At 39.1% G+C, this 13,819-nt stretch overlaps 3 non-coding genes across 3 annotated transcripts; all 3 read right to left on the minus strand.

Moving 5' to 3' along the window:
* Positions 1-12,529: 12,529 nt before the first annotated feature.
* trnaf-gaa lies at positions 12,530-12,602 on the minus strand. The gene has a single exon. It is a non-coding gene; the product is annotated as a tRNA-Phe (tRNA).
* Positions 12,603-12,989: 387 nt separating this feature from the next.
* trnaf-gaa lies at positions 12,990-13,062 on the minus strand. The gene has a single exon. It is a non-coding gene; the product is annotated as a tRNA-Phe (tRNA).
* Positions 13,063-13,449: 387 nt separating this feature from the next.
* On the minus strand, positions 13,450-13,522 carry trnaf-gaa. Its single transcript has one exon. It is a non-coding gene; the product is annotated as a tRNA-Phe (tRNA).
* Between the last annotated feature and the right edge of the window lie 297 nt (positions 13,523-13,819).

Raw genomic sequence — 13,819 nt, forward strand, 5'->3', positions numbered from 1 at the left:
GCCAAGACAAAATTAAACAGCAGACAGCTAATGAAAAATGAAGAATTCACAGGGACCTTGGCGGGTGCAGGGCACACAAACACACATCTGAACACACACATAAATATATGCACACACTCCCACAGCTCTTGACTAGTTTGGAAGGCTTTTTAGATGAATTCTCAGAGAGGGGTCTTTTAGCAATGATGTTATTTTGCTGCAGTAAATGATTTAGTTAAACAGCAAAGCCAGCATGCAAACAGGCAGCCACTAAGCTCCCATTTGGTAAGTTCTTACAGGGGAACAATCTGAGCACATCCAGTAGTATCCAAGTATTGGTGTCACGTGCATGTACAGGTGTATAAAACATGGCATCAATTGCATGAGCCACCCTCGCATATTCACCACAAGAAGAGTAACCACTCTTGCTATTATAAATCAAAACTACCAAGTAAGGGATGCCAAACACATATTACTCTCAGTGCTTAATACTTTTTAGTCAACTGGGTGTGCATGAATTTCACAATAGTCCAAAGCTACAATAGCCCAGAGCAACAATCTTATTATGTTTACCACTTGTTTCATAGACTGTTTATACCTTACATTAATATGTGTTTTTTAGCAATTAGATTTAAGTACGAGTGTCCACACTTTGCATCAACTCCACTGATCACTTGTGATCCGATCTTACTTGGCATGAGAAGCAGAATTTGCCAAACACCAAAACAGGCTGAGAGATTAACTTCCTAATCGGTTGTCACTTGTTGACATTATGCACAAATACAGCATTCATTTTCAGAGCTGTGTTGATACACTTGTGTGCCAATTCAACTAAGTGACCCCTTTAATTATTAACAAATGTCAAGTGTGTCTTTACTTGGATAGCCAATTACTAGTTTACTTATAAAGGGAGTCATGTCATGAGTGTCCTAGTCACATCGTAACATGAACTCAAGATTGCTTAAAACCACCTATAAGTATTGCTGGGATTAAACTATTTTATGTCTTTCATTTTCAAAGGGTCCTTTTAATGATATTTTGACATCACGAAACTAAAGCCACAGAACAATAATAATAATGATAAAACTATTTTTAATCCACCCTTTACCTAGCTCCAAAAAAGCCTCTTCTCCCACCGTCATCACTGTGCAATCTTTCCCAAGTAGTTTTAGAAAGGTTGCCATTTGAGATAAAACTTATTGGTACAGCCTAGTGTAGAGTAGGATTTTCCTTCATGTCGAAAGATGTATGAGATATTTGATCCATAATTTGATGGAGATGTTTCCTTCCATTTTAACTGAAGTTGTTCAGCACAGAGATTAGCAAGAGCCATCATATTATTTTCCTAGTATCGGATTGGTGTTTCTGGTGGAGCTTCTCCAAACAGCACAGAGGTAGCTATAGGGTATAGGTAGTCTGAGAATGTTTTAAAAACTGATAGCCAGTCATGATGGGAAGTTCAGCTCTTTTCAGAGAGACGGCTCTTTTGACTCAGCTCCCAAAGAATAGCCGGCTCTTTCGACTCCCAAACAGCTCTTAATTTAGGATCTTTTGTAGCTGTATATTTTACCTTAACTTTGCAAAAAATAATGGTTTGTATGTTGAAAACCCTTTTACGTACAGTGTTTTTATGAGAAGCCTTATAATTGCCCAATTTTGTGCATTTATTCTGTTACAAAACCATTCTTCCTTTTGTTTAGTATCTTTATAAAACTTTTTTATTGCACAAATTAACAAAAAAACATATCTACAGAACAGAACCAGAACCAAACTCAAGCAAACAGAACCCGAACCAAACTCAAGCAACCAGAACCAGAACCAAACTCAAGCAAACAGAACTAGAACCAAACTGGAGCAAACATCATTAATGTCCTCAGTGCAGGTTGGCATTGAGAAAAATCAGATGCCTCAGCTTGGATCGGCTGATCCGATTTCTCCTCTCAGTGAGTATTTGCCCTGTCTTAAAGAAGATTCTCTCAGAAGGAACAGATGTAGCCACGATACACAGCCTCCCCTCCAACACCTTCACCAGACGTGGAAAGACTGAGGCCTTGGCCTGCCACCAGCTCAAAAAAGTGGGAGCCGACTCTCTCTCGATGCGAGCTGGCTCTTCTAATTCACTACAAAGCATCGGCTCTCAGAGCTGCAGCTTTTGATCCTGACACATCACTAATAGCCAGTAATGTAGTGGACATAACCAGAACATTCATGAAAGGGTGGTTTGTTCTTGCATACACCGGTCGCACACAGGCTCAATACTAGTAGAGACCTTAGCTGGTTTGACTTATAACCAACGGAGAGGATGGACAACCTCAGATTGACTAATATTGTGTTGTAAACGATACACCCTTGTATCCTTTCCAACAAATCTTGTCAGTGAGTTGTTCTGAAGTAACTTATGATTGTCACGTCCTGTTGCTTCATAGTTACTTTAAAACATAAAATACGTTTTTTTGGACACTTTTCTAACTGTTTATTAGTTTTAGGAATTAACTAGAGTTAAATTCAGGGTGAACTAAGGCCAAAGCAACAAACAAACATTTCCAGCTAAGGTAAAGCAACTAACCTGAGAAATCAAATAGCCAGTGGCCAGTTGGGAGAAGAGGGAGTTGGGATTCCTGTGCTGCTGCTGTGACATCAAGTCTCAGCTGATAAAGGGAGAAGACTTCCAACCAAGTTGATCACCTGCCAAGCTGAAGTCATACCAATCACCACCCCGAAATCCAGCGCACCTGTTAGGAGTGAGATAGAGGCAACAACATGCAGGCACATTTCCAACATCAACTTTAATAAATAACTATTTTAAAAAACCCACATTATGAACACAGTGGTAAAATAACACATCACCCAATAATAACAAAACACTTAGGAGAAGAGTGTGCCGCGGCGTCCCCTACCTCACACTCTCGGTGTATGCAGGGGTGGGGCTCACACTGACGGACAGCTATCTTTCTCATGCTCATATTGGTTTGGAGCAGTCTAGTGCTTTAAGAAAAAGTGAAAAATGAGTTGCAACTTCTTGTTGTAAGCCATGATGATCCATCAATCAGCAGTCCAAACTTGGGGGTTGGTTTGAACATATCATGGAACCAGACGTGATCAGTTGCATTGGTTGCTAACCTTGTCCGTCTACTGTTAGTGGCTGAACAGAAAGTGTGCAGTTAATCATAGGGTTAGGAGCCTTTCTCACAGAAAGCAGATGCCAAGAACAACACTGTAGGAGCGCTGAGACTTAAGCCAAGAAGTCAACTCCCTTTAAAGCTGAGTAGAAATGCATATTCAATATTCATATTATCCTGTTCATATTTTGTTTGAAATGTCTTCAAACTGTAATATAAACTTGTAAGTATACAGTGCTACAAGGCTGCCATCCAAATAAAGTTAATTTAAATGCCTTCAGAAAAGCTTGAAGTAGTTGCCAGAGTCATGCTGTTCTTCCAAGGTTTGAAGACTCATCATATACCTCTCTCCCTTTCTGTGCAGTCTTTTGTCTTCCTTATTCTTTTTTACCCTGTCCACCCGGAATATAATCTTTCTCTCTCTCCCTTCTTTCTATCTCACTTGTTTTCATTTGGTCTCAAATTGTCGGGTTTGCTAAATGAGATTTAATACTGGAGCTGTCGAGCAGGCAACTGATACCGATCAATCTCCAGAAACCCAGGGAGCATGACGAGAAAGAGGCTGGTAACCGCAGAGAGCCATCTGAAATGTTTATCCAGCGCATTGAAAGTGGATCACGCTGCAAACAGAAACCCAAATCCATGTGATACACTTGAGGAAAGTAATCTCTACAGGCTTGCCAAGGATTAGGTGGTTCATGAAAAATCTGATTTTTGATAATATTACAACCATTGGTAGACCCTTAAAACTGGGATGCTATATTGCAATGGCCTTTCAAGGAATTGGTTAGATAAATCCAATAAAGACTCAAGTAGAGTATGAATGTAAGAGGACACACAATATCAATATCATTGTCATGTCATCTCAGTGATGAATGGTATAATTTTCCCACAGTGCTCACTTTCATAAAGTGATAAATAAACAAAGTCTACATTACTGAATGAGATCACCAGGCATAGATCACTTGGCTTATTGTGTGTATGTAATGTTTAAATGTCATTATAATGCTCAGCAGTGTGATTAATGTCATCACTTGAGAGCCAAATTCACCTCACTACTTAAGCCCTGCGTAGTGCTGATTATGATAAACCGAGGATGAAAATGAAGAGATGAAAAAGAGACCAATTTTGTGTACTCACTGATTCGCCAGTATGCTAATGTTGACATAAAAGTTAAGCTGTTCCCCAGGAGATACAAATAATGTAATTTTCTCTTTAAAGTAAATTCTGAAAGGATTTACCTGTTTTCACTTTAGGTTTAATATGATCTTAAAGGAATAGTTTGGGCTTTTGAAGTATATTTAAATAAGACACAACCCAACAGTGAGTGTGCCACGTACAGTTGATAACAATAAAGAAGCCAATTGCAGTTCCTACATTTCACTTTAAGTGTGCACTGTTTTTAAATAATATATTTTCACCTCTTGACCTCGATATATCAGAGAGCCCTTCCCATTGCCATGTTTTGTTTACCCCTGCAACAGTTGTATATACCTACACATGCAGGGGAATGTATTATGCTCTATGTCAGCTAAAATCAAACCCAAGGACTTTTCAAGCAAAGTGAGCCCTGGTCATCTTATGAATTAAACTGTGTTGAATAATAATAGCCTCAGACAGCTGTGGCTGATGGCTCCACTGAATGTTAACACTGAATGTCTGTACTGATGTACCAAAACACCCTGGAATGCTTGCCAATACTAAACATACAACCACAGAAGCTCTCCTAAGTGCCTCTGACAGTCAGTCTCATCAGTGAGTTATTCATCTGTGTTCTCTCATAGATGTATTGACTTGTCTCCACAATGTACAGCACTTTGTCCTTGTCATAATATTATTGTGAGGATCCCATCACCTGCCCTTTCTTTAACGCTGTTTCCCTTTCTCTCTGTGTTTAGTGTCTTGTTTATCTTCTGTGTTCACCTGGAGCCGGGCTTAACCTAAACTTACCTTGTTACCAATTAAGTCTTCCTCACATGCTACTCATCTGCAATGACGCCACCTACACACTCTGCAGTATAAAAGCATGGCTCAGTCCTTTACTCATTGCCAGATCGTCCATTTATGCTGCATGATGTACTTCAGTTTTTTTAGTATTTTTTATGTTTTTTGAAATCTAATGCAACCAACTAACCCTGTCTATATGTATGCCCAGATCTCTGTCATTCACCTTCTCAGGCTTCAGGACTTCAACATACATTACCAATTCTCAGTTCAATCAGCACTGAAAACTCTGGACACTCAAACCCATATGAAAACTTGGAAAATGAGACCCTGCAGCAAGATTCATTCAGAATCATTTTTAAATTAACAAATAAATACTGTTTTCACCCTCTATCCTTCAATCTTTTTGCATCGGTACTGTGGGTCCCAATCTGTGTTCTTTGGAACAATGATGTTTTATCTTACTTGTCATCTCTTCTCATAAGTGCTGGCCCAAATAGCAGGTCAGTTAGCCTGGAATATTCTGTACGATTATTGTGGAGCTGTTGTGGTAGATAGTGAACTCTCTCTGTGAATAAATCATTTACAACACACAACTGAAGCTCACAGTGTATGTACCTACATGTAGGGGTTAGATAGAGCACTGACTGTGGTCAATTAAGTTTACTTTGAAACTCTCACACACAGAATTTGAAGTCAGAGAATATGACTTGGATCATAGATATAAAGGTCAATCCCCAACTTGCTGATATGACATTAAAAGCTGATAATGTTGAAGCTTCATTAAAGTTGAATTTATGGTACAGCTGTTGTTGTATTGGTTAGGGCTGATATCCCACCCAACTTCAAAATCAGTCATGCCACTCAAAAATTAGGACAGAAACGGCCTCTATTCACAGATGCCTCTGTATGCCTGGCCTCACAGTGTGCTGTGTGCCTATAACTACAGAGGTGTAATGTGATTTTATTAGTAATGATATTAAAAAAAAGAGGCCAATCTGGAGCCCATGTAAAGTAGTGAAAAAAAATGTTGTTGCTGTTTTTGAATGCAAAACTTTGGTAAGTGGCTAAATGACGCGTTTCTTGTGACCCCATCCACAACTGTGTGCACAGCTTGGCTTCCATGCTATTACTCATGTTCCAGACAAAGGCCATGCTTATTATTTACTGTACATAACTGATACTGACATATACCCAATGCAGTCCCACTTCAAAAACAAGTGGACAAAACCCCTTTAAAAATGTCTTTGTAAAGTACAAAACAAAACTGAATGTCTGTGTATTGAGGTCGTGGTAGAAAGTCTTACAATAAATACCTATAGCCTATTCACCTTGCTTATTCAGTGTATAACTTTTAGCAATAGAGCTCCTAGTGAGATAGCACCCAGCACTTATTAGTCATGTTACATTGGTTTCTACAAGTTTTGTTCTGAAAGCTCAGATAGACTAAGAATACTTGAAAGATCAACTACACAAACACACCTACTGTACACACCCATGTTTCTGATGTACCTTTTGCTGGTAATGTTTTCAAGTATTTTTTCCCCAACACATGAAATACATTGTGAAATAATCAAACATTAATGGAAGGAGATGCCTTTGCAGTGTGACTACATATACCAACACCTTGTTCCCTGGTTGCAGGGATAGGTGAGCAGGTGATGGTGACAACGTTACAAGTTGTGTATAACATGACTGGGATGACATGGCGCTGTAAAGGGAATGCAGTTCATGGCAACACGATGGGACATTTTCAAAGCAGCGGTGAAATATAAACTATGTCAGGAAATTATACTAGTGAAATGAAAAAAGGTAGCGAAACAAAGTTAGAGGACCAATAATTGAACCTTGTGGAGCACAATGGGAAAGAAGAGCAGCGGCAGAGTTACTAATCTTTGGCAAGCATGTTTATTTGTGAAGTGAATGGAGTCCGAATGAAAATAAATCATTCGAATCAGACACTGTCCTGACACCAAGATGGTTTTGTCTGCTTTTGTGGGTCTTATAAAAGCCTTATTTTTCATTACAGTCAATTTTATAACCAATTTAATATTCCACAGTAGTTTTAATACAGATAATTTAAATAGATTCAGCACTCTCTGTACCTCAATACCTTTACTGTTTCTTGCTTTACACTATTTTTATTCTACAGATTTATTGCTTTATCTTCTCTTATTTTCTCTCTCATTCCTTTGACAAAGGAGAGACAGCAGTAATATGTAGAGTTACAACAGAGACAAACACTGTCGGTTGCAGCAAGTAATCTTTACTTTCCACAACTAACAATAGTGCTGGGCCATTATTGGTTCATGTGCTATTGATCTCTAAACAGAGAGAAACTGTAATAAAAAAAGAAAATAGGGGAATGGATGCTGCAGACAATTTTGAACTGGTAGTCTATTGATTTAAATTAAAGCTTGTGGAGAATTGATGTACAGAGAAAGGTCAAACAAGGGGCCAAAGAAAAGGTAGACGACAAGAGGTTTAAGAAAAAAGGAAATAATTTAACAATATAACGGAGTAATTTAAGTTTAGGGCAGAAATATCTAAAATCCTTAAAGTGGTGACAACATGCTTTACTTATCTTAAGTACATCAACCACTCAGAAAATAGCAGGGCCTCTTTGGCAGCTTGATTTGCTGCACCGGTCTCTAACCACTTTTTACTGAGGTGTTCCCTATTTAATGTTGAGCTGGTAGTACGTTTGAGACTGTAAATTTGAAGGGTCATTCAAGGCATTTTGAAATCCCATTGAGTGGAATCAAAACAAGAAAATAAAGACCTGTGATTTTGCACTCCCCTGATTTTTTAAGAAGTCAATAATTCTGGTCATAAATGAAACAAACCAAAAATCTTGGAATAAAAATTGACACACAAGACTCAGTTCCACTTTTGCAATACACATAATTATTTTGTGTACCTTAATAGACACTGATACATGATTCTGAATAACAAACATGAGGGTGACATGCCACCCAGTCTAATTATAAAGAGTCACTCGTGCAAACTGGATATTGATTGTCCATTAGTTAAGTAAACTAATGTTTATCTGAAGGTGACAGTCTAATCTTTAATGTATACATCATGCATAGATTATCTGTTCTTTACACTGACAAAGTCTGGCATGAACCCCAGAGGAGCAGCTTCTCCGTTCTCACTCCTCTCTTCCAGTATGTTGGCATGCAAAGAGACTTTTCGGTAGCATTGCCGTCCAATGACAGTTGCATGTAATCAGTGAGATTAATTAGAAAGTGGGACATTTTAATATCTCATTAATGGTAACACTTCAATCTTTTTCCCTCTCTCAGCCAGCGTGTCTGCATGAGAGAGGGAGAGAGTGAGGGATAGAGAAGGAGAGAGCAGACCCACCAAGGGCATTTGTTCTTATTAAAATGATTTCAGAGCAGCAATTAACCACACTGGCGACACTATCACCATTCCCAACCGATCAAACAGCCACTATTCCTGGCCAATAAAATAATCTTTATTCATGGTTACACAAGAGGGAGTTATTAAGCAGGCTGGGAAATAATTACTGAGGATTCTGGGTAATTATGGCCGGAATATGGTCTAAGCATCCACATTCATTAAAGTCACTATAAGTCACATTTCGATTGCATAAATTAAAGGGATGTTCACATGTACTATTAAAGTTATACTTGCTCACAATTTTGAATATATTAGTTTGAGAATATTTTCTTCTGTGAATTGTAGTGTCAACATACCTTCGGTGTTTAAAAAAGTATATGTAGAGTACACCAGCAGTTATTCTGGGGAGATGAGATGAATAAATATATTGTTTGAAAAGGGTAATATTAGTCTTGCCTTTAATCTTATTTTCCAACCAAATACACTGTAATCGGTGAACCGATTTTATTTTGATTGTGTTTTTTGAGAGCAGAAATATAATATCCATGTGAGATGCTTGTTCAACAGCCAGTAAATGTATGGTTCTTCATGATCTCTCACCTGCCTTGCTGCTATATCTTAGCAGGTATTTACAAGTAAATGTACTAGCAATAATGGATAGCGGTCAGCTTTGCCCCATCATTGAGAAACTTCTGGGAGAAACAGCATGCAAGCAAGGCTACTGTTATCTGCACACGAGTCACATCTACCTCGTAATTTAGCTAGTTTTGAGAGACTGTAATCCAAGCACTCATCTTGGTTTAGGTGTAAAGTCTATTGAGCCTTTTTTGAGCACTCCACTTTGCCATCAGAAAGCCCATTGGTTTTGGCAGTATATGCAGACTCAACACGTGTGTTCTTCCACCTACAGTGCTATCAGCTAACCATGCACATCACTGATATATTGTGAATTTTGATATTGTTGGGTCTTATATTAACATCATTTTAAGCACAAAATGCCCAAGATTATCATACGGACTATAATGTCAGTAGACTTTTTTATTTCAGCTCAGTCGTCCCCTTCAGCAGCAAATTCAGTGTAGTTTGATAAGGTAAACATATTGTATGGATTAATCAACTGCACCACCAGGTAACTTGAGATCTCTTCTACTTCCTAGTTAGAATATACATTTCTCACCTTCTTCCTGCGGTGCACTGAGTTGTCTTTTCCTCTGTAAACTTGTAAACATAAATGTGTCAAGGTGTGAAAGCAGTAAACCGCATGTTGTCATTGCTGTCAGAATTAGTCATTATATAGTTTGGTTGAAATGTTGTCTTTAAAGCCCACAGACTCAATCAGCTGATCGGTGCACTGAATGCACAAAAACACATCAGAATCAGAATCAGAATCAGAATCAGCTTTATTCGCCAAGTATGCTTGAACACACAAGGAATTTGACTTTGGTAAACTGTGCTCTCTTTGTACAAGGCATAAGAATAGGAATAAGAATAAGAACTACAATAAAAAAATAAAATGAAAATATAATAACAATAACCTTAGCTATAAATACAAAGAAACAACAAATAGCTTGACTAATATGTACAGGCTAAAATAATATGATAAAGTGCAGTGGTGAGTTGCAGAGGTAGTTTTACATTATAAAATAGAAGTTAAATAATACAAAAAAATGAAATATGGAATTCTGCTTGAGAATTGTTGCATTGTATATCTACATGTATATTTACAGAGAGTATTTATCTGACAGGTATGACACTGTTATGGTTTAGTGTTCATCAGAGTGACAGCCTGGGGGAAGAAACTGTTCTTATGACGGGTTGTTTTGGCGCACAGTGATCTGTAGCGCCTGCCGGAGGGGAGGAGTTTGAAGAATTTGTGTCCAGGGTGTGAGGGGTCAGCGGTAATGCTCCCTGCCCGTTTCCTGGCCCGGGACCGGTACAAGTCCTGGATGGGGGGCAGGTCGACACCGATGATTTTCTCTGCAGTCCTTATAGTCCGCTGCAGTCTGTGTTTGTCTAGTTTGGTTGCAGAGCCAAACCAGACAGTGATGGAGGTACACAGAACCTTGCATCACAGAACCTTGCATCAACAAATATGGCAAAAACAAGAACTTTCTGATGGCAAGTGAAGTGCTTAAAAATTCCCCAGTAGAACGTACAATTGAAATGAGATTTGGGCTTAATTGGAGTCTCTCAAAACTAGGTAAACTACGTGGCAGACCAAGCCGCGTCTGCAGAAAACAGTAGCCTTGCTTGAGTGTTGCTTTTTAAGGGAAGAAAATGCCTTTGCAGTGTGGCATATTCAATTCAAAAAGTTAGCATGCATGCAAAGTCTAATTGTGGGTATATTCCTGCTTTAAAAAAGCAAATAGCAAAAGTTTGTGTAATACATGGTTTCTGTTGTTCCAAAATATAATATGTCTTGTGCTTTCATTTCCTTGATTATATGAACATTTTGAAAATAAATAAAATGCTCCAACATCTGGGCATCAAACTGAGTCGCTGAAACTGCTATAACAGTGACTATGGAGGTGTTGACTGATCAAGATATATTTTGCTGAGTAGGGTTCAGAAGTTAAGCATCATATTTTGATTAGATCATTTCCCCCTAACAGGTTAATCTTTTTCCATCTGCTCCTCCCTGTTCATTCATCTCTACCTCCTGTGATTTATGTCTTCTGCGCTATCTCTTGCAACCTACTCCTTTTCTCCAGCTCCAACTTTCTATCCATGCTCTTTCTCCCAAGCGTATTATCTACCAGTGCATTGAGGTATAAACTTAACACCCTGATAAGTGCAGTGGCTGAAATTGATGTGACATGTTTGAAATTTTCTCCAGTCCTTCAATACTGTTTCTTCCCTCCTCATCTCCGCCCTCTCTCTTTTCAATATCCCTCTCCCACACTTCTTCTCCTTCTTTTCAGGGAGGTGAGCAGTTCCAAAGCTTGCAAAGTGATTCCATTCTGCAGGTTAGATATTAAATTTGTTTGCAAATATCTGTCCATCTTGCTGCCCACCACTCCTTCCTCAACCTATTCCTCCTCTCATCCATCTCCTTATCCCTCCTCATTGTTTGCCCTCTGGCACAGTCATGACTGTCATCAACATTGACTGAAAGGTAACATAATAATAATAATTTCCCCTATACCATATATACAACACATTATCTGTCAAAATGAGAAAAATGGCATTGGTATGATCAGACTAAGGTTATACCAGATGTTATCAAATTGGCATGTGCCTTTGACATTACACAAGTTTATAAAAAACCTTGCCTTAAAATCTGCACTCTTACAATCTCCAAACTGAGCTACTACTTCAACAAAAAGTAATTTGCATATTTGCATACAGATCAGTTGAAAGGCAATTCAAGCATAATGGCATAGTCTTTTTATTTTTCAGTGCCAGAAAGAGGCGGTGTTTAATAATTTTGGATAAAAAATGTCATAACGTTACTTAAAAGTTATGATTTGGGGAAATTTTGCCTTTAATGACTGGACAGCCGAAAAAGAGACGGGAAATGTGGAGAGTAGAGAGTGGGGGAAGATATGCAGCAAATAGTCCACCGGCCAGGAGTCAAACTGGCAACCTCTGCGACAAGCACTTTTGCCTCTACCCATAACATTACTTTAAAATAAGACTGAAACATGGACCTTTATGGTGCCTTGTTAGAGTCCTAAAGGTCCCTAGTTCGATCCCGCCATTCGGGGAGATCTTCAGTCTGAGGCTCTCACAACTAAGCTACTTCGGCTCAAAACCTGAGGGCAACAGAGTCCTCAATAGATGGTGTCTTGGAAATATGGGCCTCATTTCACATGGTTATGTTTTGAAGAGGTCATACTGACACCAGAAGGACCACCTTTGACAATGGCATAGAGATTGTAATGGGACCTATTTCAGCGACATTTGGCTTAACTTTTCCTCCTATCAAAACAGACTATTAAACCCTTATATCTATAACTAGTACACATTTTTAACTGAGCTGATTGTGAGCCACATGCACTAAGGCATACATTGTATACAACATTATGTATGGTCTTGATTTGAACAGCACACAGGGGCAGTTTAGATGGATTTTCTACCAAACAGAAGTGCCTTGCTTGCTTAATACTTGTGCACACTGCCGAAACCCGGGATCAAACCAGGGACCTTCAGATCTTCAGTCTGACGCTCTCCCAACTGAGCTATTTCGGCACAAAGCTGGCGTATAATAGAGTCCTTTGGACCACTCATGAGATGTTAAACGTGTCATGGAAATAAGGGCCATCTTCACATGGTTATGTTCTGAAGAGGTCATATTCACACCAGAAGGACCCCCTTTAACAATGGCATAGAGATTGTAGTGGGACCTATTTCAAAGAAATATGGCTTAACTTTTCCTCCTGTCAAAACACACTATTAAACCCTTGTATTCTGAACTTTAACACTTTCTTACCTGTGCTGATTGTGAGCCCCATGCACTAAGGCATGTATTGTAGACAACATTATGCAAGGTCTTGATTTGAACAGCACAGAGGGTCAGTGCAGATGGACTCTATACCAAAGAGAAGTGCCTTGTTTTCCTGACAAACGTGTGCACACTGCCGAAACCCGGGATCGAACCAGGGACCTTCAGATCTTCAGTCTGACGCTCTCCCAACTGAGCTATTTCGGCACAAAGCTGGAGAATAATAGAGTCCTTTGGACCACTGTTAAACATGTCAGTGAAATAAGAGCCTCATTTCACGTGGTTATGTTCTGAAGAGGTCGTACTGACACCAGAAGGACCACCTTTGACAATGGCATAGAGATTGTAGTGGGACCTATTTAAACGACATATGGCTTAACTTTTCCTCCTGTCAAAACACACTATTAAACCCTTGTATTCTGAAGTTTAACACTTTTTACCTGAGCTGATTGTGAGCCCTGTGAACTAAGGCATACATTGTAGACAACATTATGCAAGGTCTTGATTTGAACAGAACAGAGGGTCAGTTCAGATGGACTCTATACCAAACTACCAAAGAGAAGTGCCTTGTTTTCCTGATAAACTTGAGCACACTGCCGAAACCCGGGATTGAACCAGGGACCTTCAGATCTTCAGTCTGACGCTCTCCCAACTGAGCTATTTCGGCACAAAGCTGGAGCATAATAGAGTCCTTTGGACCACTCATGAGATGTTAAACGTGTCATGGAAATAAGGGCCATCTTCACATGGTTATGTTCTGAAGAGGTCATATTCACACCAGAAGGACCCCCTTTAACAATGGCATAGAGATTGTAGTGGGACCTATTTAAAAGACATATGGCTTAACTTTTCCTCCTGTCAAAACACACTATTAAACCCTTGTATTCTGAACTTTAACACTTTCTTACCTGTGCTGATTGTGAGCCCCATGCACTAAGGCATGTATTGTAGACAACATTATGCA

This window comes from Notolabrus celidotus, chromosome 14 (assembly GCF_009762535.1).
Source record: "Notolabrus celidotus isolate fNotCel1 chromosome 14, fNotCel1.pri, whole genome shotgun sequence".
Taxonomy (NCBI): Eukaryota; Metazoa; Chordata; class Actinopteri; order Labriformes; family Labridae; genus Notolabrus; species Notolabrus celidotus.